The following is a 25,691-nucleotide window of genomic DNA, read 5'->3' as shown; positions in this document are numbered from 1 at the left end:
GCATACGGATGTGATCCGTTTTTTTTTGTGGATCTGCAATTTGCGGACCGCAAAACACATACGGTGTTGTGCATGTAGCCTAAGGATGGAAGTTGATAATTGTTAAATGCAGTGCAAATATTCATTTTTCTCAGTGCTAGTTTTCTTCATGTGAGAGTGTTTTTGGGTCAATGGCATTTTTTTAAACCACAGTATGGTTGTGATGTTTTTTTGTCTTATTTTCTGGTGTTTTATCCCATAGAAATCCAATGGTGCCCTGCTTCAAAAAAATAAGCAAGTGGCAATGTGTGTTGTGATTTTATGGTGTTTTAGGCCTCTTGCACACGAACGTTGTGCATCCGTTCCGTGCATTAGGGACCGCAATTTGCAGTCCCCAATGCTCAGGCAATGTCCGTGCGGCGGCCGGGATGGATCGAGACCCATTCAACTTGAATGGGTCCATGATCCATCTGCACTGCAAAAAAATAGAACAAGTTCTATTTTTTTTGCTGTGCGGAGGCACGGACAGAAACACCACGGAAGCACTCCATAGTGCTTCCATGGGGTTCCGATCCGTGCTTCCGTTCCGCATCTCCGTATTAGCGGACCCATTCAAGTGATGAATGCGGAGTGCACATGGGCCGGTGCCCGTGTATTTCGGACCCGCCGTATGTGGGCTGCAATACGGGCACACAACGTTCGTGTGCAAGAGGCCTTAGCATTGCTTTTTTAATATCTTTTTTTCATACTGACCTACAGAGGAAGTAACATCAGAGAGGGGACATACTTTCCTGTAGTAAAATGGTTTACAAAAAACAGCTTAAAAATGCATGTGTGCAAATAATTTATTGGTGAATAAGGCAAAATAGCAACATAAACACCACTAGAAACAGCAAAATTGTAGCACAAGGCAGGCATTTTAAATATATATAAAAAAAATCCAAAACAAAAAACATAGTGTGCCAGCACCCTTTGAGCTCATTCAGATGACCATATGTGTCTTCCGGTCCTCAGATTGCAGATCTGCAAAAAACGAATACTGGCTGTGTGTGTTCTGCATTTTGCGGAACGGATGTGGACAAATTAATACAGTCATCCGAATGAGCCCATTGAAGAATTTGTTTTAGATTTCTTTTAAAGGGGTTTTCCGAGACTTTAGTACTCATGACCTATCTATCCTCTGTCGGACTTTCACCAATCAGATACTGAAAGTCTCGGAAAACTCCTTTAATCCCAGTCCGTGGGACCTATAAAGAGAAACATACTTAGGGCTCATGCGCACAAACATATTTTTTATCCACATCCGATCTGCATTTTTTGCGTATCGAATGCGGGCCCATTCACTTTAATTGGGCCGCAAAAGATGCGGAACAGCACATTGTGCATTGACTTCAGTGGGTCCTTGAATCGCAAGATACGGCTAAAGATAGGACATGTCCTTTCTTTTGCTGAGCGAAGGCATGGATCGGAAGCCCGCTGAAGCACTACAAAGCTCTTCTGTGGGGTTTCACGTCCGTGCCTCTGCATCGCAAAAGATAAGACATGCCCTATCTTTTGCTGTATCTTGTGGATTGCGGACCTATTCAAGTCAATAGATCCACATTCGGGATACGGAGTGTACACGGCCAGTGCCCGTGCATTGCGGACCGCTATTTGTAGTCCGCAGCATGGGCATGGGACCCTTACTGTTGTCTGCATGAGCCCTAAGGTTGTCATGTAATTTTTAGTGCACTGTGAATGCCATAAAAACAAACCCCAAAAAAGCAAAAATGAAACAATAAAAGTAGACTGTGTCCTTAGAGGGTTAAATGGTCAGAGCCTTTGAGCTCATGCACACAAACGTATTTTCTTTCCGTGTCCGTTCCTGGGTTTTTTGCGAACCGTATTCAGAACCATTCATTTCAATTGGTTCACAAAAAAAAATATGTTTCTCCGCGTGCATTTCGTTTTCGTATGTCCGTCTTTCCCTTCCGCAAAAAAATTTAACATGTCCTATTATTGACTGCATTACGGACAACTATACTACTGTTCCATTAGGGGCCAGCTGTTCCGTTCCGCAAAATACATACGTTCATGAGCCCTTTTTCTGTATTTTGGTTTGATAACTGTTATCCTTTACTTTTGTATGACTTTGTACAGCACACATTATCAAAGCTAACTAGATGTATAAGTATAGAGGCTACATGAATAAATATGAAATAGTACCTACTTGTGAAAATTTTCAATTGTTTTTAATATCCTGTCTGCTACTTAAAATAAATACATCTGCTCAGGTATTTCATGGAGTATTCTTTCACTTCACCACCAGAGGGCAGTCTTGTTATATTTCAAATTCACCTAGAGCACAATGGTTTTATCAGTTCATTATCTTGTGTTGGAATCAACATACTCCATAAATAATCAAGTGATGAAACAATAACTTTAAGTATTAAGATGTCACAACACATTATCGCCAATCTATTCCTGATTCAATCTCTATGTTCTCCGAGATAAGTATGTCTTTAGAGCTATAATCTAGATTATCTTTGTTACTCTTCCATTATCACAGCCCATTGCTGCGGTTCAAATTCATTAACCCTACTTTAAATCAAGCATTTTATGTGTATGCTGTAATTTGGAAAGCTGTTTTGGCTGTCCCTGCCTCTCTTATTGCTGCTTACATGTTCTAGTCGGGAGTCAAAGGCGATGGAAAATGTTACACTTAGATGGCTGGCATTCATTTTTGTAATTGCTGGCATTCTAACTTAACAGTACTTTTATTGTGTTATAATTACCTACTTTGACCTTTGCAGTAGAAGGGTTGACTTTGATGTATTCCCAGCTTTCGTTTTTTTCTTCTATTTAAATATTAACAATGTTAATAATTTACTATGGCATTATATACTGTGTGTATGCCCCGTCTTTGCCACTATGTTAAGGTTTGTAACGCAGTGAGTATGGACCCACTGTGCCACCAAGCAGATTTGGCTTGGGGCTACACCTGAGGGCATTGTCTCCTGGAATTTACTCTTTTAGGGCTCATGTACATTGCCATAGCCATTTGTGCGGTCTGCAAATTGCGGATCCAGCTGTGTGCATTCCAGAATGTGCGGAACAGAATGTCCGACTCATAATGGAACAGTCCTATCCTTATCCGTAATATGGACAAGAATAGGGCATGTTCAATTTTTTTGCAGATGCTGCGGAATAGACATACGGATGCGGATAGTACACTGGGTTGTCCAGACTTTTACTATTGATGAACTATGCTCAGGATAGGTCATCAACATCAGATCTGCGGAAGTCCGACACCAGGCATCCCCCCGATCAGCTGTATGAGGAGACAGCACACGCAGTCTCCCATCTCTCTCTTCCTGTCCTTTGCTGCTGTCTATGGTCTTTGCCATAGACAGCAGCAGTAAGCAGGAAGAGAGAGATGGAATGTGCGCAATGCACGCGCCGTCTCTTCATACAGCTGATCAGGGGGATGCCTGGTGTCGGACTTTCGCAGATCTGATGTTGATGACCTATCCTGAGCATAGTTCTTCAATAGTAAAAGCCTGGACAACCCGTTTAAGATACATTTTAGGAAAATTCTAGCCAAGCATCATCAGCACCATCTCAGCATGTAGTGACCTCTAGGGCCAGAGTTATACGTAGGTATATATGTACGATGCTGAAGTTGAAATCTTTTCTTCCTCTGGGATCTGCTCCATGACATTTACAATTTCTGTCAGATGTTCTTTAGCTACAGATTGAAAACTTCAGCTTTTTTTGTAGAAGTAGATAGTGACAAGTGGCAGCTTACAGTCTGTTGCTAAGGTAGAACTGTAAGTGGTATGCAGCACATTTAAACATAAAGGAAGGTTTACTTTACATGGCTGTAGAGATAATCCATCATTTTCATACAATAGGATTTTCCTATGCCATGACAAGACATATGACCACAAGCCTCACGTTTATAAAGACTCCAGATTTTGTCTGCAAAACAGACTACAGATAAAAATGGAAATCTGATTTATACTCTGTTAGGGCTCATGCATTCCGTATTTTGCGGAAAGGAACAGCTGGCCCTTAATAGAACGGTCCTATTCTTGTCCTTAAAGTGGAAGATAATAGGACATGTTCTATTTTTTTGCAGAACGGCCATATGGACATACGGAAACGGAATGCACACTCTCATTTCCGATTTGTTGCGACCCCATTGAAGTGAATGGTTCCACATAAAAACCGCAGAAAAAATGGAACAGACATGGAAATAAAATACATCCATGTGCATGAGGCCTTGAAGGAAAACTTCTAGAGGTTCTGATATCTTCTCTACATTTCTATATACTGTATCTTTAAAAAAAAAGGATAAAATATTTATCATGAAATCTATGAACCATCAATGTATCCCTTCTATCATGGTTTGGCTTTCAAGCGTAGTCCTCCCTCAGGAACATCCTAGGCCCAAATATATTCAGTGCAGCTAGAAAATCTATAAACAGAAGGTAAGAAAAATGCTCCACCACACTGTCTCGTTGTGGGTATACAAACTCCTGTGCGCAGATCTTTTGGTGGCAGCATGTACTTTAAAGAAGTAAGCGTTCCAGCACTTGGATAAAATCAATCCTTGTATCTTTATGAAAATCATCCCAACATAGCATGTTATGAGCAGCCCTCTCAGCGATAGCCTACATGTTTCTGATGACCGCTGTGTTCTTAAGCACGGCGGTGGAGATAGATTTTTTTCAAGTGCTGGATCACTCTCTTCTCCTTACAGCTAAAAAATGTGTGATCAGTAGTTCCAGTGAAAACTTCTTCATTAAAAAGGGTTGTCCAGGATAAGAAAAATATGACTGTTTTCTTCCAGAAACATTGCCACACTTGTCTATTGATGTGTTTGGTTTTGTAGCTAGGTTAAACAAAATCACTGAAATATAGTGGCAAATATGTTTGCAGCTAGGTTCCATTAAATTAAATAGAACTGTACTCTAATTCTAATCTTGAACAACCTCTTTGAGGCTCAATGGACAATACCTTTCATTAGAAACATCCGAAATAACTTGATTTCTTGGATTCATGCTACTGGTGAATAGAAGGATTGCACCATGTAGATGGGACACCCTAAGAAAAAATGGTTCTCCAAATTAGAATACCCCTTTAAGAACAAATTAAAAGCCATAATATCCTGGGAAGAATATTTAGATGCTGAGTATGTATAATTATACATACCTTTTTTAAGTCATTTATGTTACAGTTGTTCTTTTGTGGGATCAGACTAGATGGGATGCCCTTCACTTCACATGTACATCAATGAGTTTTGGGCACCTATGACTCTGCCTCGTGCTCCTCAATCATTCTTTCTTGACCCTCATTTGGTAAGTACTAACCACTGCATATCGGGAACGCCCCACAAAACCTGACACTTTGGAATAGTCGGGCCCATTTAACTAGCCATTATACTTTGTCCCTTTACTAAAATCCTTAGGTTTCCCCATTTTCCTATTTCTAGTACATCAACTTCAAGAACTTTCACTTGTTACCAAGTATATTTCTACTTATTGATAGTTCCATGGTTATTTTAAAGAAACCTGGATAGCACCTTTAAAATCTCACTGTAGTTTAGCAAAACTTTTGATATATCACAGTGACATATCAAAGGTTTTGGTTTGTTGTTGTCCGATCGCTTAGACCTCCACCACCCCCACCAATTGCCAAAAGGAGGAGAAACTTTGTCTTTCCTTGCTGCTAAAGACAGGCGTCCATCTCCTGCAGTGAGGAGAGAAACTATGCATGTACAGTATTTCTTTCTCCTTCTTCTAAGGATTGGTGGGGATCTCATCCCCCCCCTCCCCCACTAATCAAAACTTTGATTTGTATCTGTCACCTGCTAAAGTACAGGGACACTGAAATTAATCACATTTAATCTGCAAATGAAAATTCATGGGTTAAAATAAGACTAGACCAAGGTTAAAGAAGTTTTAGAAAATGGCACTTGGGATTAAGGCACTATGGAACCAAGCTAAACATAAATAATTCATGTCATACATTTAATTCTACTGTTTTCAAGCATAATCATTAATATATGGATATTATCAGTATATCATTATGTGATAACAGAATTTTTCTATGAACCCCTTAGTAACCACCAATATGCCTTTTTTTTACAGCGGTCACTAAAGGGCCTTAGGCTAGACTGCTGCTTATGGCGATTTAGTCTAAGTGCTGCGTGGGTCTCTAGAGCAGTGAAAAGCAGGAGCTTGGCTCTCTCGTGACATCCGGGCTCCTGTTCTATTTGCCCCGATAGGTAGAATCATCAATCCTGGCCGTTTAATCATGACCAAAGCATCTAAATGGTTATAGAGGTAGGGGGCTCCCTCTGTCAGCCAGTGTATGAGATTGCGAGTTGCCGATGTCTTTACTCTAGTACTACAGTGTAGTATTATTAAGTCAAAGTCACCTTGGGGGACTAATAAGTGCAAAACTGAAATAAAGTTTTATTAAAAAATAAAAATCTCCAAGTTAAAAAAAATAACACATTTTTGCATTGATAAAATGCTTTTAATGGGAAAAAAAAACTATAATAACCCCTTCACATATTTGGTATGACTGCATCAGAAATGACCCAAACTAAGCAATTATTATGTCATTTGCAGTATTGACGGTGCAGGAACCTCACCTCACCCAGTGATGTATAACTGGACTATCCTGTATGAGAAGAGTGCCAAAATAAATGCACAGCTTGGACATGAAAATCCGTTGTCTGGCGAGATATCTGTGTGTGTGACCCCTTGAAAAGAGACGACTCCTTACAATATATATATATAATTTGGTATTGCTGTAATCCTAATGACCCAGAGAGTAACATTATGGCAGTATAGCTGTATTTTTTTTATTCCTTTGCAGAAGGATTTCATAAAAGGTTAATTAATGAATTATGTATGTGTACCCCAAAATGGTGCACTGCTACTTAACCCTCCAAAAACAAGCCCTCATACAGATAAATCGATGAAAAAATTAAAAAGTTATTGGTCTTGGAACATGAAAAAATGAAAATAAAAAATAAAAGGCTTGGTCACTAAGGTGCAAAATAGGCTAGTCACTAAGGGGTTAATTGAGTCAGTTTGAAACTATAAAGAGGGTTGGAAATCAGCCTTGTACCTCTTGCAAAGAAAACTGCATACAGAGTCTGTTGGTTACTGTTTGACCCTGTTGATGTGACTGTTGTTAGAACATGTCAGCATTGGTATAATGTTATGTTTATTCATGCTATTTTATCTCCCAGCACTTTGGTGTGCCATGTAACTTGCACCCAAGATGATGTCATATTGTAATATGTGATTTCACACGTGCTGTGCCTGTATACCCTTAAAGGGGTATTCCCATCACAATGATCACTGTTTAATCTGTTAATGATGTGCCAGTGATCATTTTTGTAAATGTATTGTATTGGCAAATTCCCACCCTTCTTGATAAAATTCTTTCCCTCCTACCTCATTGTTGTCATATGGTATCCCATAGATACGGCCACCGATCGCCTCCCGAATTCATGGGCCGCGCTTTTGCAGAGGACACTTTATTTTCACCCAGCCGGATGCTTATTGCAGTCCTGAACAGGCACGCTGCTGCTCATGCGCAAGGCTTATTTCTTCAAGTGCCACGTCTCTGTATGCAGCGCGACTCTGTATGAGACACGGCACTAAAGAAATAAGCTTTGCGTGTGAGCTCTCAGGACTGGCCGGCTGGATGAAAAAAATAAATCTTCTGCGCAAGCGCAGCCCAGGGATTCGGAAGAGGAGCAGTGGCCAAAGGAGACACATGAACGAGCACGCAAGGAGTGTGATGTCATAAAGAGGCGTGGCCGGCCTTCACTCAAACTGCCTAAGCCCGCCCAGCCTTAGAGGCATGAATCCAGGAAGTGAACAGCAGAGCTGGCTGCAGGTGAGGGGGAATTAGCAAGATGGGAAAACGCCTTTAATGACCAGCTCTGAAAAGGCCTTAAAGGGGTTTTCCGCTTTTGCTCTATCGATGACTATCCCATTGAAGTGAATCTGGATGGCGGAGCTATAATTACACTGTTTACTACTGTCAATGGTGAGCACGTCAGCAAAGAACACAGCGTTCATACGAGCACTGCTTTCTCTTCAAACAGCAGATCGGCAGGAGCGCTGGCAGTGGGGGACCCCACTAATCTGATATTGATTAACTATCCTGAGGAGAGGTCATCAATATAGCAAAAGTGGAGAACTCCTTTAGGGTGCCTTCACACGCAGCAGATTTTGTGGCAGAAAATTCCACGACTGAAAATCAGTTGCATTCATTTGAATGGGGCAGGAAGCTCATGAATTTATGCAAGCTCCATTAGGATAAATGCAACAGATTTTCAGTCGCAGAATTTTCTGCTACAAAATCTGCCGCGTGTGAAGGAACCTTTAAAGACCAAGACAGATTTAGAAAATCTAGTATATGTGAATTTATCAGAAAATACCTCTTTAAGGGATTTGTATATCCAAGTGATTCTGACATTGCTTGTTTGTCTCATATCGTACTTTATCTAGGTGATAAAATAAGACTGATATCATTTGCATATCTTTGCTAAAGAAACACAAATACTGCTGAAAATATTTCCCATGACTAATTTTTTCTGTATACAACTGCAATATGTCAAATGTATACATACGTGCTGTAAAAATATTTTATCAGATATATATTTCTTGCACCAAGCCATGTCTGCAGGGTTCATTGCTGGTAGAATGATAGAAACTCCCGGAAATAAATCTACTTTGAAAACTACAGCCCTTCAGGTATTCATTGGGTAGTGTAGTGGGTATTTTCAACTCATTTTTTTAGGAATTGTTGCCACGCGGGCAAAAAAAAGTAATAAAATTAGATTTTTTTCACAAATTAACAATTAAAAACTGTTTGTTTTGTACCACACACATACTGTACAAATGAAAGCTCTTATTGTATGCTTGGACACGGTGGGAGCCAAAAGATAAGTAGCATAAGTTTTCGTAAGCCCCCACAAATGACTCCATTTTGAAAACTTCCCCCTCTGCGGTATTTATTTACGGTCGTTGTCTGTATTTTGAACCCACGATTTTCTTGCAGGAATTAATGCAAGGCAGGTGAAAAAAATAAAATGCAATTTTTTTCAGCAATGTGTCATTTTAGAGACAGATTTTTTATACAGCTCAAGTGAAATAAAGTAACACCCAAACATATATCACTCTGTATCTTCTGTGTTCAGAAATATCCCCATTGGGGCCCTTTTTTAATGACTGGACAAACAACAGGGCCCTAAGAAGTATTCAGTGCTTTTTAGAACAGATTTTACTTGAAAGTATATTAGGCCCCACTTCACACTAGCAGACATTAGCCTCATGCGGCACATAAAAAACTGCTCCATCATGTTGATGAGACCGAACTGGCTGCCGCTGCGGCTTCTGCTGCTTGTGGTGGCAGAAATAGTAGGAGGTGGGTGACTCGGCAGTGGGTGGATAAGGCCTCATGCACATGGCCGTTGTGTGCCCGTGGCTGTATCATGGCCCGCAAATGGCGGGTGTGCAATACACGGGCATAGGCCTGTGTGCACTCCGCATCATGGATGCGAACCCATTCACTTGAATGGGTCCGCAATCACGGACATGCGGAACGGAAGCACGGACCGGAACCCCACAGAAGCACTACAAAGTGTTTCCGTGGTGTTTCTGGCCGTGCCTCCGCACCGCAAATAAAAAAAACTATTTTTTTACGGTGCGGATGGATCACGGACCCATTCAAGTTGAATGGGTCTCGGCTGCTGCGGTCCCCATTGCACGGAACGGACCCACAACGGCCGTGTGCATGAGGCCTAAGGGCCTCCTTGTCAAATACGTGGGCGGCAGGCGTCCTACTCCAGTGATAACTTCTCTTTCTCCTCCCCCATTTCCTCCTTCATGTGACTTTGTCCATGTGGGCCCCCAACAGCTACAGGGAGGTCAGCAAGATGCGGACGCTGTTCTTTTTCTGCCCTCCTTTGTTGCATTAGCGTGACTATCAGGTGGCCTCTTTTAAGTGCCTGAGTATGCCACAAGTGTCTCTCATGAGATGTCACTGCCTGGCTTCAAAACAACACATGCTCCCTGCTGAGGTTGTCTGGTGCATGATGAAACCATTCACCATTTTACGTTGCTTGTACAGATGCTCAAGCATATACAAAGAGGAACTCCAGCAAGATGGAACATCATGGATCAATTGATGCAATGGAAGACTGTTCTGTCACGCCTCATGCACACGGCCGTATGCGGGCACCGGCCGTGTGCTCCCCAGATTCACTTGAACACATGCTCTATTTTTTTTGCGGTGCAGTCGGATCATGGACCCATTCAACTTCAATGGGTCTCGATCCGTCCCGGCCGCCACATGGACGTTGCCCGTGCACTGGGGACCGCAAATTGCGGTTTCCAATGCACGGAACCGCCGCGCAACGGCCGTGTGCATGAGGCCTAAGTCCAGGAGAAAGAGCTTCTTGCCACATAACAATGGCTGAAATGCGAGGACAGGCTCCTGGATATGGCCAGCACCGTCTGCAAGCCACAGCACTTTTTGAAAAAGTGTTGCATGACTAAATTTATCATACGCCCCATACAGGGAGCATGTGTTATTTCTCCTAAATGCAGTGAGGCCACAATGTTCCTGCCATTGTCACTGACCACCTTGCCCAGTTGGAGTTGGTGGGAGACAGCCACTTTTGCAACTGTTGGGCTGTGTGGCTCATGCTCAGGCTGACCAGCTCTAATACAGCCTGGCAATGCATCACTTTACACATATGATAAGAGAGAGAAAAAGTGGGTGCAACACTCCACCCTGCTGTTAAAGACTGAAGTATGTCCACGGAAAAGGATGTGAAGGTGGCAGATAAGTATCTTGTGTGGAAAGCAGACCAACACAAACAAATCAATAGGACTTGGCATTATCACTGCCACAAAAAAAAAAAATTGACCAAGTGGGCCATGAAAGATATGTACTCTCCCTGTCTGTAACAGCTGCTCCAAGTATCTAGGGTGGCATGCACCTTGCCAGACAGCAACAATTGCAAGGAGTGGCCCACGTTCTCCACCATATGAGAGTATTATTATTATTATTATTATTATTATTATTATTTATTTTAAAGCACCATTAATTCCATGGCATTGCACATCCAGACAGGGTTGCACAAATATAAAAATACAATAAGCCAACTATTAACTGACTGGTACAGAGGGGTACTAGCAGAGTACAAAGCAGGGATTGCTGTTTTGGATAAATAATAGCAGCCAATTCAGCGAGGCCATCAGTTCTCTAAAGGCAGCAGAATCCACTAAATGGTATTGCTGGGCGTTTAGAGTTGTTTCATGGCCACACATTCCCCTATCGATAGCTAACTATGTAGCGCAGTAGAAGGAGGGAGAGAAGGAATATTCTGAGCGGGGAAAACAGTAACTGATGATGACAATGACAAGAACACTGTACTGCGTGTGGATGCGGCCTGGCTGTCACAAAGGGGACCAGTTGAAGGAGGATAATCTTTTTCCCATTGCTGGCAGCCAGCACTATTTTTCCACTAGATCGGGGGATGTCTCTTCATGTGCTGAAATGGAGCCATGGTGCCTATGTTTGTGTTTGAATGCCCACAGCTTATTTAAATTCGGTAGATCTTGCAGGTGGCAATGCTTGTGTCTTATGGCACTATGGAGAAAAAAATACCATATGGGGGATACTTACACAGAGCTGGTGGCAGCCGAGCTTGGCCTAAGTTTGCCACGTTTGGAGCCTGTGTCCACAGTATCAGCAACATCAACAGCTCCTGAACTGACCATAATAGAAGCAGATCTGACCCTGGTAGTTTTTGTGGCAGTTCTAGCCATACTTTGCCTCTGCTCTTTATTGCTACCATCACAGCGACCACCCTCCTCCTCTGATGTTACCTCCTCCAAGGGAAGGACTGGGATCTTAAAGTAGTCCTGGAAAAAACATTACAAGAGGCTACATGTTGTAGGCAGATCCAAATTGACAGAAGGCAGGGCAACTCAAGTAGGCAGAGTCAGAAATACCATAATGCAGCACAAAATACTGCCCCAGCCGAACCAAATACCGCAGTGCAGCACAAAATACCTCCCCAGAATCTTCTCTTTTGTGGTGGTAAGTACCAGCTGCCATGTTCTGTTCTCCTCCACCAGTTGTCTCAAATGAAGATATGGATTATGGAAATGGCCCTACCTTTAGCGTGCTGCCTGGATTGCCCCTAGTATTGGCTAAGGAAAGAAAAAAAAAATGATTCCTGTTCTAAGCCGCTGTCTGTGGCGCAGGCCACAGGCCTCTTCCAGCTGGTGTCCCTGGCTATTTGTACACTGCCTCATATAGTGCCATTTGGCTAATGAGTGAATAGTGGAGCGGAGACCCATGGGATCCAGATCCTTGCTAAAGTACTCCTTGTATCACTGTCCGGAGGACAGCTATACAATTGAATTCTGTGTCCACTGGCCAGGTGCATGAGTACCTCCCAGCGTTAACACCAAGATTGTCATTGTGTACCTGGCCAGCGTCCATTCGGAGGGCTCAGGTATTGGTATTGGCCCACTGGGAAATTTCCCTGTAGTCCCCTGCATTTATCTGTAGTCTGACCAGTCTGACCCTGCCTCCTCCTCAACACCCCAATCCGGCTCCCGAGTATTGTCCAACACACGATCATCATTCTAGTCCATACCCTCCCCGCCACTTTTGTAGTCGCCCTGATTGCCACTGTCAGTACAACTGCTCCCACTGCCACCATCATGGCTACAATTACCACTACTACCACCAACACAGCTATTCATGGGGTCCCCCGCTTCCTCCTGAACCACCTTCTCATGACACTCCAAACACTAACTGTTCTCACACAACTCATAACGCGTGGGGTTTTGTTGCCCATTCTTAGGAAAAAAGAAGACGCTCCACTAGGAAGGGGCAGTAAAGACAGAGATGATGCAACTGAAAGGCTTTTCTGGGGCCACAAGGATGAGAAGCAGAAGGACTGCACTGAGCCCCTGACATTATCAAGGTGACCTTGACATCATCCTGCTATAACGGGAAGTCAGACGTCCAGTCCACATTTTCATCCTATTTGTCCTGAATAATAATGTGGAGGGAACTGTGACCTGCTGCTACTACTACTTCTACTATTACTGTCCAGATGGCTATATAGTGAATTGGGCCAGCAGGTGCCTGGTATCTTTCGGCAGTACCGCATCGATAAACATCTCCTCCCCTGCCAGAACAGCCTGCCGGAGATTAGTAATGCTAGTGTGAAACTAGCCTTAGAAAGTTGTCCTGGACTTACAAGAGAATAATGGTCTGTCTTCATACCACTTGATCTGTGACGTTCCAACTCGCAGGAATTCCACCTTCCATATGCTAGACCATCTGTACAAGCAGCATAAAGCAGTCAATGATTACATGATGAACCAGATTACCACAGCAGGGAGCATGAGCTATTTTATGCTCAGGGTGTGTCAACTCAGGCCCTTTCAAGAGGACAGATTTGTGAGGATGGACATCAGCAGAATCAATAATGTCATTGTCATGCCCCACTCTGACGATGTGCGGAGGTCAGCCAGGATTGCAGCACGAGTTTAGTATTTGTTTTGGTGCCGTGCTGGATCCGCCTCTCATCAGGTGCACTAGGTGGAGTCATTAGTTTAAATGATCTCCAGCTAAGTGCTCTGAGCGGATTATACTGATCATTTTGGTCTGGGAAGTTTGGAGGGAAGGTTGACTGCTTCCTGCTCTCAGAAGATAAGTGTAATTTCTAGTTTGGTTGTTTGTGTCATCTATCCCATCCAGGTTCTGTGCGAGCAGGCTGCTCTTATCTCCCCACTTCACCATCTCAGGGAGTTCAGGGTTTTCTCAGTCCAGGATGGAGGACACAGCACACCTATATTCAAGGTCTGTCTGTGGGCTGAGCAGTGCAGGGAAAGAGGTCAGGGATAAACTAGGAGGTGACCCTTCCCCTGTCTCTCGTCCAGAGCCTGGTTGGTGTGTCATCTTTTATACTGAGTGCACGTCCGCCGTGACATTCATACCCCTGATATTTATGTTGGAGCAAATGCTCACACTCATGTAAAAAGGGATAGTGGAAGAAGAACTGCTTCCACATCTTTCTCACTGCCCTGTGGCTGTTAGGGACCTGCACAGATGATGTGGTTTGCAGGAGGAAATGGAGAAGGGTGAGGAGCTGAATCTGACAGCTGAATCGTTTAAAATGGAACCAAAGCAAATTTATCATTCATCTCTAGTGCCAATCCAAATTTTGTGAGCTCAAAGCATGGCTTGGTTGGAAATATCTGAATGTAGCTGTCACAGTGCGCTCTGTGCGGGGTTCTATGAAGCGGGGATGGCCCGGGCGCGCTTGCGTCATCATCAGCGCACCCAGCGTCGCCTGTTCCCGTAGTAACCACAATAGGGATGAGCTGCTCACTCGGCGCTCGGCTGGATTGGAACTCAGGAGTCATGTGGCGCTGGCCACGTCACATGACTCCACTGGAACCCTATTTAAACAGGCAATCTGCTGGCCACAGATTGCCTGTTATTGAGGTCCTTCCTGTAATTACTTACCTGGTTTGTTGTTCTCCTGCTCGTGTTATACTTCCCGTCCGTCTCATCCCCTGGTCTTGGTGTTCCCTCCTGGTTCTGACTTCGGCTTCCTCCTGACCATCCTCTGTGTGCTCCTCTGGTACTTTGCTGCTCTCTTGGTTATTGACCCGGTTCGTTCGACTGTTCTGTTGTGTGTTTTGTCCATCTTCCCTGCACTTATCCTAGTTGAGGGTTTGTCGACCAGTTGTCCCTTGTCACTAGGACTTGCGAGGCAAGTAGGCAGGGACAGGGGTGCGGGTTTAGCTCAGTGGTCACTTCCCCACTCCCTGTGTGTATGTGACAGTAGCACTTTATGTTGAACAATACTGCTCACTCAAATGTTCAAAAACAATGGCCTCATAAGAGTCCAACACAGAGTCTATGTAGTCCAATTTTACCCAAAACTGTAAATCCAAGAGAGTTTTCTAAACGTAGCCCAAATCCTGCGGTGCATAGAATAAGTGGAAAATTTTATTTGGCAAATAAATTTATGTTACCTCCACTACTGACACTGGATATACTGATTCACAATGTTACGTTCCCAAGTTAGAAAACTTTTAATCTGGGTAGCCAAAAAACAACAAAACAAATTTTTCTGTAGGGCATTTGTTGCGGAGCTTCACCGTATACCCTCAATATCTTCACTTAAATCCCCTTGTAGCTGAAGAAGCAGGTCAATATCCAAGAGACAATTTCCCCAGTGACTGGACGACACACAGTTTGGGAGTCAACTGACTCTACTAGGCATGCGCACCTGGTTTCAAACTGCCAACAGCCTCATTTACATACAATACATAGATTACTATGGTACAAGGAAAAGGGGGGAGGGGAAGAGGTACAGACAAGAAAGACATTCTGTAAGTGGCTAGGTTTGCCACAATGCTCCCCCAGAACCAAGCCGGCATACACAGTCTGATCCCAACGGATCGGCTTGGGGATGTCCGGAGGAGTACTCACAGATCACTTTTCAAGTTCAGTTTGTCTGGATAACCCGTCGGCGTTGCCATTTTGCTTCCCAGGGCGGTAGTGGATGGTAAAGTCAAAAGGCTGCAGCGCCAAACTCCAGCGCAGCAGCCGGGCATTGTCTCCTGACACCCTGTTCAGCCACACCAACGGGTTGTGATCTGTGAGTAAGGAAAAGGGTTGTCCATACAAATAGGGCTGCAGCTTTTTAAGGGCCCACACCACGGCCAGACGTTCTTTTTCTATGGCGGCGTAGCTTACTTCCCGGGGTAAAAGTTTTCTGCTTAAGTAAGCCACTGGATGCTCGCCGCCATCTTCTCCGACTTGGCTCAGTACTGCCCCCAATCCAAACATAGAAGCGTCTGTGTGGACGAGAAAGCGTTTAGTTGGATCAGGGGCGGCAAGTACAAGTGAATGCACAAGAGCCGTTTTTAGTAGCTGGAATGCCTGCTCACACTCTGGGGTCCAGACTACTATCTTAGGGAGATTCTTGCGGGTCAAATCGGTGAGGGGTTTGGTCAGGGTACTGTAGTTGGGTACAAATTTACGGTAGTATCCTGCGGTACCTAGGAATGCCAGTACTTGAGTTTTGGTACGTGGGGTTGGCCATTTGGCTACAGCCTCTACCTTAGCCGGTTCGGGTTTTTGTTGGCCGCTCCCTACCCAGTGTCCTAGGTATTGGACTTCTGCCATCCCTATATGGCACTTACTGGGTTTCAGAGTTAATCCTGCCTCCCTAATACGGTCTAGTACGGCTCCTATGTGGGTCAGATGTTCAGTCCAGGAGTGGCTGAAGATCGCTATATCATCTAGATAGGCGCAAGTGTACTCCTGGAACCCATCCAATAGCCGATCCACCATCCTCTGAAAAGTAGCCGGAGCGTTTTTCATCCCGAATGGCATGACCTTAAACTGGTACAGGCCAAACGGGGTGACAAACGCCGACTTAGGGATGGCGTCTTCGGCTAGGGGAATCTGCCAATACCCCTTACAAAGATCTATTGTGGTGAGGTATTGGCCCCTGGCCATTTTGTCCAGGAGCTCGTCTATCCGGGGCATAGGGTAGGCATCGGATACGGTCTTATCATTAAGCCTCCGGTAGTCTACGCAGAAGCGGGTAGTCCCATCCCGCTTTGGCACCAGAACTACTGGGGAAGCCCAAGGGCTTTCAGAGTGCTCTATGACTCCTAGTTGTAGCATTTCTTCTATTTCCTTGCGCATATTATCCTTTACGGATTCAGGTATGCGGTAAGGAGGTTGGCGGAGAGGGGTCTGCCCTGGTGTTTCTACTCTGTGGGTGGCTAACGGGGTGTACCCGGGGAGATTAGAAAAAGTGGTTCCTTTTTCCCTTATTAGACTATGAGCCTGCGCCCTTTCCTGGGGACTCAGCCGTTCACCTAACTGAACCTCTTCCAGGTCCTCTTTCTGGCCCTCTTTCTCTAGGAGGTCTGGGAGAGGTAAATTGTCAAAGTCCTCTGCGGCAGAGGCGCAAATAGCGGTCACCTCTTCTATGCGCTCGTAGTAGGGCTTCAGCATGTTCACATGGAGCATGCGTCTGCCCCCTGCTCCAGCGCATGGGCGGATCACATAGGTAGTATCGCAGATTTGCTCCACCACCTTGTATGGGCCCTGCCAGGAGGCCTGCAGCTTGTCATTAGGGACTGGCCGTAGGATTAACACCTTCTGCCCGACCTGAAAGCTGCGATCCCTGGCCCCCTTATCGTACCATCTGCGCTGTCGTTGTTGGGCCGCTTGGAGGTTAGTACGTACCGTCTGGGTCAGAGCCTCCAAGCGTTCCCTAAACTCCAGCACGTATGGGACAATAGGGGTACCATTCGTAGTTACCCCTCCCTCCCAGTGTTCACTGATAAGGTCTAAGGGGCCCCTCACTCTCCTCCCGAACAATAATTCAAAAGGGGAGAATCCCGTGGATTCTTGGGGTACTTCCCTATAGGCAAAGAGCAAGTGGGGCAAAAACCGTTCCCAGTCTTTTTGAGTGTCTATGAACGTGCGGATCATCTGTTTAAGTGTTCCGTTAAACCGTTCACAGAGCCCGTTGGACTGGGGGTGGTAGGCGGAGTTTAAGATCGGTTTCACCCCACACACTTTCCAGAGTTGGTGGGTGACCTCTGCAGTGAACTGGGTGCCCCTATCCGATATAATCTCCTGGGGAAATCCCATACGGGAGAATATTCGCATAAGGGCATCGGCTATAGTCTCTGCATGTACGTTGGTCAACGCCACTGCCTCTGGGTATCTAGTGGCGTAGTCCACTACGGTCAAGATGTATTTCTTGCCGGAGGGACTGGGTTTCGCTAGGGGTCCTATTATGTCTACAGCTACTAGACTGAAGGGTTCTTCAATTATGGGCAGGGATCTGAGTTTGGCTTTATAGCGATCCCCTCTCTTCCCTACCCTCTGGCAGGTATCGCATGTTTGACAGTATTGTCTAATATCCTTCGAGATACCTGGCCAGAAGAAGTTCTGCGTCAGCCGATGTTTCGTTCGGCTGATTCCTAAATGCCCTGATAATGGTATATCGTGCGCGATGCGCAGCAACTCTTGTCTATACTTTCGGGGTACCACTAACTGCTTAGTGGGCACGGGTATGGACCCTGCTACTACCTTCTCTGCATAGCGGTATATGAGACCTTTGTCCCAAGAATATCTCTCTCCCTCCAACCCTCCTTGGTCCTTATTTATCCTATCTTTATATACCTGCAGGGAGGGATCTAGGGCCACCTCACTGCCAAATTCCAGGGGGGCATCCCAGGGTAGAATAGGAGGGGTGTGTGGCATATTGTTTACCTGAGCCTCAGAGTGATCGGAAGGAGCCGTGGTGCGTGCTTGCTGCCGGGTAACAACCGGGTAGGCCTCTTGGATAGTTGGTTGAGGGACAAAAGCAGAGGTGAGCTCCCCCAAGTCGTTGCCCAAAATAACATCAGCGGGCAAATCCTGCATAATTCCCACCTCCACGTTTCCATGCCCTGCCCCCCAATTCAAATGCACCTTGGCAGTGGGAACTTTGTAAATTGCTCCCCCTGCCACCCGTACAGCTACACAGTCTCCGGTGAGGGTGTGTTTAGGCACCAAATGATTTCGGACCAGGGTTAACGTGGCCCCAGAGTCACGTAATCCTTGTATATTTTTCCCCTCCATGTGTACCACCTGGCGGTGCCCTTGGCGGTTGTCTGAGGCGGCTTGTATGGGGTTTACCTCGTGTAGGATCCCCAGAGGCTCTTCTATTGAGGTGACTGTGGATGTTGGGAGCACAGATTCTCTTTGGCAGCAGTGTACTGCAGCCCGATTGTGGGGAGGAGGACCCTGGTGGTTCCAGTTCTGGCGAGGTCGGTTACGTGGGCAGTCTCTCTGGATGTGCCCCTGTTGGTTGCAGGTGTGGCAGCGGATCGGTGGTCGGGTATTGTACCTAGGAGGGTACGGGTTGTGACTCGCGGCTGGTCGTGGGTGAGCCAAGGTAGTCACTGCTGGCAGAGGGGTGGTAGATCTATACGTGGTCCGGTGTGGTGTGCGTTGATCTCGCCTGGTGTCTTGGAACTCGTCAGCTAGCTTGGCTGCCTCTGGTAGGGTACGGGGTTTGCGATCTCGTACCCAATTTTGAAGTTCTGTGGTTAGTCCATTAAAAAACTGCTCCATTACTATTAACTGGAACATCTCTTCCATAGTGGTGACCCGTGCCGCTTCCATCCACCCCTTGGCGGCTCGTTGTAGTCGGTGTGCCCATTCAGTGTGTGAGTCTTTTGTTTGTTTCTTGATGTCCCGGAATTTGAGTCGGCATACCGTGCTAGGATGGCTTGTTTGACTTTGGGATAATTCCTGATGTCTTCGTCTGGGACGGTCCGGTATGCCTCTGCGGCGCGGCCTGACAATCTACCTGCCAGCAGGGGTACTTGGTCGGCTGGGCTGATGTCGTGTAGCTGGCACAACCTTTCGAAATCCTGTAGGTATTCGTCAATATCACTTTCTCCTTCTGTGTAATTTTTAAAAGCTTGGTAGGGAATCTTAGCTTTTCCCTGGGTAGTGCTGGTGGGCGCTGGGGCTCCTTCCCTGACTCGCTGAATAGCGTTTTGCTTCGCTACAATGTACTCGTGCACATCTGCTATCAGTCTTTCCAGTGTCTCCATGGAGGGGGTGTTTGGGTAAAAAGCTAACCTGTTATTGAGCTCTCTTGTAAATTCTGTTGGCTCTGTCTCCTGTGGAGCTGCCGCAGTGGTCGCTCTGTCCCCCTCCATGAGTTCGGCCACCAGAGTAGCTTTGGTTTTGTTGCTGGCTATTCTTCCCCTTGCTTCCAATAATTCCTTTAACGTAGTTCGTTTCAATGTTGCATAATTCGTCTCCATTCACCGTTCGTTCGAATGACTGCACATATTCTCTTACTCCAGTATATCCGAATGGCTGTTTCAACGAACTGCTCCCATCACAATAAGCAATATAACAGTGCTGAACAATGTGTTATGGACAATGGATGTGGAACCACAGTACCAACCAACTGGTTTGACTTTGGGCTAGTTCTAAAGGCATTATTCTGGATTTCCCCAGATTTTCACCCTTTAACCCCTGTACATGGATATGAAATGTGCTGTAGTGGAGCCCAGGCCTCTATCTCTTGAGATAGTCCTGGTGTATGTAGCCGATAGGTAGCACGATCCACAAGGTCTCCGCTGGTAGACAGGAAAAGCAGGCAATGATCCAAATCGGCCGGTACAGCATACGATCTTTCCCTCCCAAGAACTAGACGAAACATAGGCTGGGAGTCAACTGAGGTCTTTATTCCAAGTTCCAGCATTTATACAAGTCCCCATGCAAGGGGTTTCCATAATGACATTGCAGGGGCTTCTCCACATTTCTCCCATCAGGCATTGCATTTTTCCCATCAGGCACGGCTGGACGAACAAAGGATCCAAAATTGCAGACCGCTGCATGGTCGGTAGTCGAACGACGGCCACCCTGACTCCTCTTAACTACCAATTGCAACAATGTTGCAATCCTTAATGGGAGCCACACGACCTCCTGTGTGTGGTCTCCATTCGGCATTTTGTTGCTTTTTGTGAACAGTGTTGAAATTCACTGTTCGTGAAGCAATTGCAGGAATGCTGGCGGTTTTCAGCCGTCAGCATAGGAACGTTACAGCCCACCCGAACCATATTACACAAAACATATATACGCTTGGTTCTTTAAAGTGCCATACACATATGCAATAACATCGTACATACAGGAATGACAATATACAGTGGCTGGGTTTGCCACAGTGTAGTTGGCTGCTGACACACAGGGCTCAGAGATACCAGTGTGAAGCAACTGGGAATCAGACACTACAAGCAGTTAGGAAACAGGCAGAAGTCAAGGCAGGCAGAGTTAGTGCAAATCCGTGAAAACAGTCCAAGATCAGGACAAGCAGAAAAGGGTCAATATTTTTACCAGGCAGTGGTCAGGTCAGGTAGTGGAGGGTCAGAGTTGGTAAACAGGCAGAGATCAGTACATTGACAGACAAACAGGAACATCACACCTTCACTTGGAACTAGCAAACTACATAATCCAAAGCACTGGCACCCTCCTACTGGAAAATGTGCATCATATACCGTTAGACAGCCAGCAATAAAGCGGGAAAGAATTATGGTGTGCATGTGCTGGTCGTTTAAGAGCAAGGAGGTGCACACACGCCCCCTCTGGGTGGATAGAACATGCCGGACAGGGAATTTCAGGCTGCAGCCTAGGGAGAAAAAGAAGACTTCTGAGACACCCCACTGTGGGTGAGAAAGAGGAGAAGCAGTGGGCTGGGCTACCAGACAGGATGGGGAGGGTAAGTAAAGTGGCACCCATCCCTACCCGGGAGAGCTGGATAGTGGTGGACATGGCACAATGCTTATAAGTCAAGCTGGATGATTAAGCTGCAAATAAGATGTTTTGAAAAAGACCAGGCACTGTATCCACCGGTGGAGAGAGATAATGGCATTAACCATGAGGAAGCTCTCTTTGTATTTGCTTTAGGCTCCTTCTTTTCTGTGTACAATCTGGTTTTGTGAAATAAAAGATTAGAATATTTTTTAATTATTTTATTGGGAGCATTCCTAACATAATGATATGAAAACATTCAGTAATTTTATAATAGAAGCTAAGAGTGACTTTCTCCATTCAGCTCAAATGCATTGAACATAATTCAAGGACGTTGATTGTCATAAACATTTGAATGAATAAGTAACATTATAGGGAACACAATGTGAATGCTAAAAGCATATGGAACTGATGTCAACATAGCTCATTGAAGTATTTATTTGAGTCATGTTCTGCAATCTTCTTGATATTGGAACATATCATTTATATTCATTATATTACCTTCATATATTTTGTATTATTTATACATAATAATCAAGAGTACACTTTTTACAGATTGACAATTTTGGCTTCTTATTATTTTTTCATAGTTACATTGTTAATACGGTTGAAAAAAGACATAAGTCCATCAAGTTCAACCAAGCGATAGGTGGGGATGCAAATCCCAGAAGAAATGAGACTCAGATTTCTACACGTTTTCTTAAACATTAATGTCATTAACTTTTAAGAATTCATCTAAACCCATTTTAAATCTGTCCACTGTTCCTGCTGTGACCACGTCCTGAGGAAGTCTATTCCACAGCTTCACAGTTCGTACAGTAAAGAAGCTTTGACGCTTCTGGAGACTGAACTTTTTCCTCTCCAATCGGAGGCAGTTCCCCCTTGTCTTTTGAGCGCATTTTACATGTAACAGTTTTTCACCATATTTTTTGTATGGCCCATGTAACGGGGTTCTGAAGGTGCACTCGGTCCCCCATTGCCCGCAGAACTGTTGCTTAGCTTTGGGAATGAGGATCTGTGTTTGACCTCATTCCCAGGACGGCTTTACTGCTGGGTGGCTCCCTGCTCCTAAGTCTGCCTTGAGCGCCGAGCTGATCGCTCGGTGCTCAACTGGTTGGTCTGTCGGTCATGTGACGCTGGCCACGTCACATGACCCTCACTCCCCACTATAAATACAGGCAGCCTGCTAGCCACAGGTTGCCTGTTAATTTCTAGGTTCCTGGCTATTTGTTGGACTACTGAATACTCACCTGATTCCGTTCCCTGACGATCCTTTTGCCTGCTCCTCCTGTACTGCGCATCCGTCCTGGTATTGTGACCTCGGCTCCCACCTGACTACTCTCTTAGGACTCCTCTTGTACTTCTCTACTCTCAGGGTATTTGACCCCGGCTTCTCCTGACCATTCTTTGCTTAACCCTTTGTACTGTGTAGCTCTCATGGTTCTAACGGTCCATATTTTGTCTTGTCTGTCTTCCCTGCACGTATCCTAAGTTAGGGACTGTCGTCCAGTTGTCCCCTGTCATCAGGACTTGTGAGGCAAGTAGGCAGGGCCAGGGGTGAGGGTGGAGCGCAGTGGTCACTATCCTTCCCCCTGTGTGTGTGTGGACGTGACCGTTACAGATTAACAGGCCCAATAACCACTGTATCATGAATCCTCTTACTACCCTGACTGACCATGTCTCTATCTTGACACAGAGGGTGCAGGAGCTAGGAGAGAAACTACATTCTTGTGAGTTAGGGCAAGGTTCTTCCACTCCTATGTCCTCCTGTCCACATTTTGAACCCCAGTTCAAGCTCCCAGAACCCTTTTCTGGAGACCGGAAGAAGTTTCTCTCCTTTAAGGAGAATTGCTAACTCTACTTCCGTTTGCGCCCCGTGTCCTCCGGTCCCGAGTGCCAACGCGTGGGGATTATCATTTCTCTACTACAGGGTGATCCCCAGGACTGGGCATTTTCGTTACCTCCTGGGGCCAGTTGTCTAACTTCTGTGGAGGGGTTTTTTCAGGCCCTGGGTACCCTCTATGACGAACCAGACAGGGCCCTGGTAGCCGAGACGGCTCTTAGGGCACTGGTTCAGGGCCATCTCCCTGCGGAGGAGTATTGCACCCAATTCAGACGGTGGTGTGTCCCCTCAGGATGGAATGAACCAGCCCTGAAGAGTCAGTTTAGGTCTGGTCTATCTGATAATTTAAAAGATCTATTAGTCAATTACCAAATTCCTGAGACCTTAGAGGAGATGATGACCCTAGTTGTCCGACTTGACAGACGAGTTAGAGAGAGACGACCAGAACGACAGTTCTGTTCTCAGATGGTGGTCCAGCCAGAGGCCTTTTCCAGGGACAACACTGAGGTCTCCACGGAGGAACCCATGCAGGTTGGCATGACCCGGGGTAATCTTCGTCGCAGACGCGGAGAGTGCTTCTACTGTGGAGATTCTGGCCATTGGATCAACAAGTGTCCTAAGAGGGTCCTCTCTGACAAGTCTCCTAAGGCAAGACAACCTAAAGACCAGGTACACCCTGATTTTTCTACAGGTAAGCTTTTGGTACCCATAACAATTTTTCTGGGGGTTAATAAGCGGCCAGCTTTATTGACTTTGAGTTTGCTTGTAAATTGGGTATTCCAATGTTTTCTTTACCTACACCTATCCATGTCATGGCTATTGATGCTACTCCCCTGATTGGTGGTACGGTGAGGTCATGTACCTCTTAAATTTCTCTGTCCGTGGGTGTGTGCCACTCTGAGAGATGTTCTCTTCTAGTCCTGGAGAACCTACCGGTTGAGGTGGTACTAGGGTTGCCTTGGCTCCATTTACATAACCCCACAATTGATTGGTCCAAAGGAGAGTTGGTGAAATGGGGACCTAAGTGTGACTCATGCTTGTCCGTGGTCCAGGCTGGGGTTTCAGTAAGGTCTAATACATTACCCTCTGTTATTAAGGAATATTCTGATGTGTTCTCGTCCCTTACTCCAGAGGTTCTACCCCCCCATAGACCTTATGATTGCGCCATAGAGCTAAATGAGGGTGCCGAATTTCCTAAAGGTTGAATTTATAATATTTCAGGGCCCGAACGCAAGGCTATGGAAGATTATATTAAGGAGAGCCTTGCTAAAGGGCATATTAGACCTTCAGTCTCTCCTATGGGCGCAGGGTTTTTCTTTGTTAAAAAGAAGGATGGTGGTCTTAGGCCTTGTATTGATTACCGGAGATTAAATAAAATCACTGTCCAAAATAGATACTCTCTCCCATTGATTCCGGATTTATTTAACCAGGTTTTGGGGGCAACCTGGTTTTCCAAGATTGACCTGAAAGGGGCATACAATCTAATCCGAATCAAGGAGGGAGACGAATGGAAGACAGCGTTCAATATTCCGATAGGACACTTTGAATATCAGGTGATGCCTTTTGGACTCGGCAATGCCCCAGCTGTGTTACAAAACTTAATGAACGATATTCTTAGGGAGTTCTTAGGTAAATTTATTATTGTCTATCTTGACGACATTTTGATATTCTCTCCTGATTTCGAATCTCATGTGTCTTATGTCAAACAAGTATTAGAGGTGTTGAGGGAGAACCAGCTATCCGCTAAGCAAGAGAAATGTGTCTTTGGTGTACAGGAGATACTGTTTCTAGGGCATGTTTTGACTCCTCACGCCTTTAAGATGGATCCTGGTAAGGTTTTAGCAATTAAGGAATGGGTAAGGCCTTCATCCTTAAAGGCTTTACAACGGTTTTTGGGTTTCGCTAATTACTACCGTAAATTTATCATGAATTTTTCTGTAATTGCTAAGCCATTGACCGATCTTGCTAAGAAAGGGGCTGATTTGGAGAATTGGTCTACCAAGGCCATTTCTTCATTTGAAACATTAAAAAAGGCATTTAGTAGCGCTCCCATTCTGATCCAGCCTGATCAGGAGTGACCCTTTATTGTGGAGGTGGATGCGTCCGAGGACGACGCAGGAGCAGTCCTTTCACAAGGTCCTGCTAGCCTCACTAACCTGAGACAGTGTGCCTTCTTCTCTAGGAAATTCTCTCCCACGGAGAGAAACTACGACATAGGAAATAGGGAGCTGCTGGCTATTAAATGGGCATTTGAGGAGTGGAGACATTTTCTGGAGGGGGCAATGCATCGAGTAACTGTTGTCACTGATCATAAAAACCTAATGTTTCTCGAGTCCGCTAAGAGGTTGAATCTCCCACTGAGACGCCGCCTGAATCCATCCTACCAGCAAACATCTTCTTAGCGGCTCTAACCCAGGATATCTCGGCTCGCATTAAGGCTGAACAACATCTGGCACCGGCA

Source organism: Bufo bufo, chromosome 2, assembly GCF_905171765.1.
Source record: "Bufo bufo chromosome 2, aBufBuf1.1, whole genome shotgun sequence".
In the NCBI taxonomy this organism is placed as follows: Eukaryota; Metazoa; Chordata; class Amphibia; order Anura; family Bufonidae; genus Bufo; species Bufo bufo.
This window is presented reverse-complemented; position numbering follows the sequence as displayed.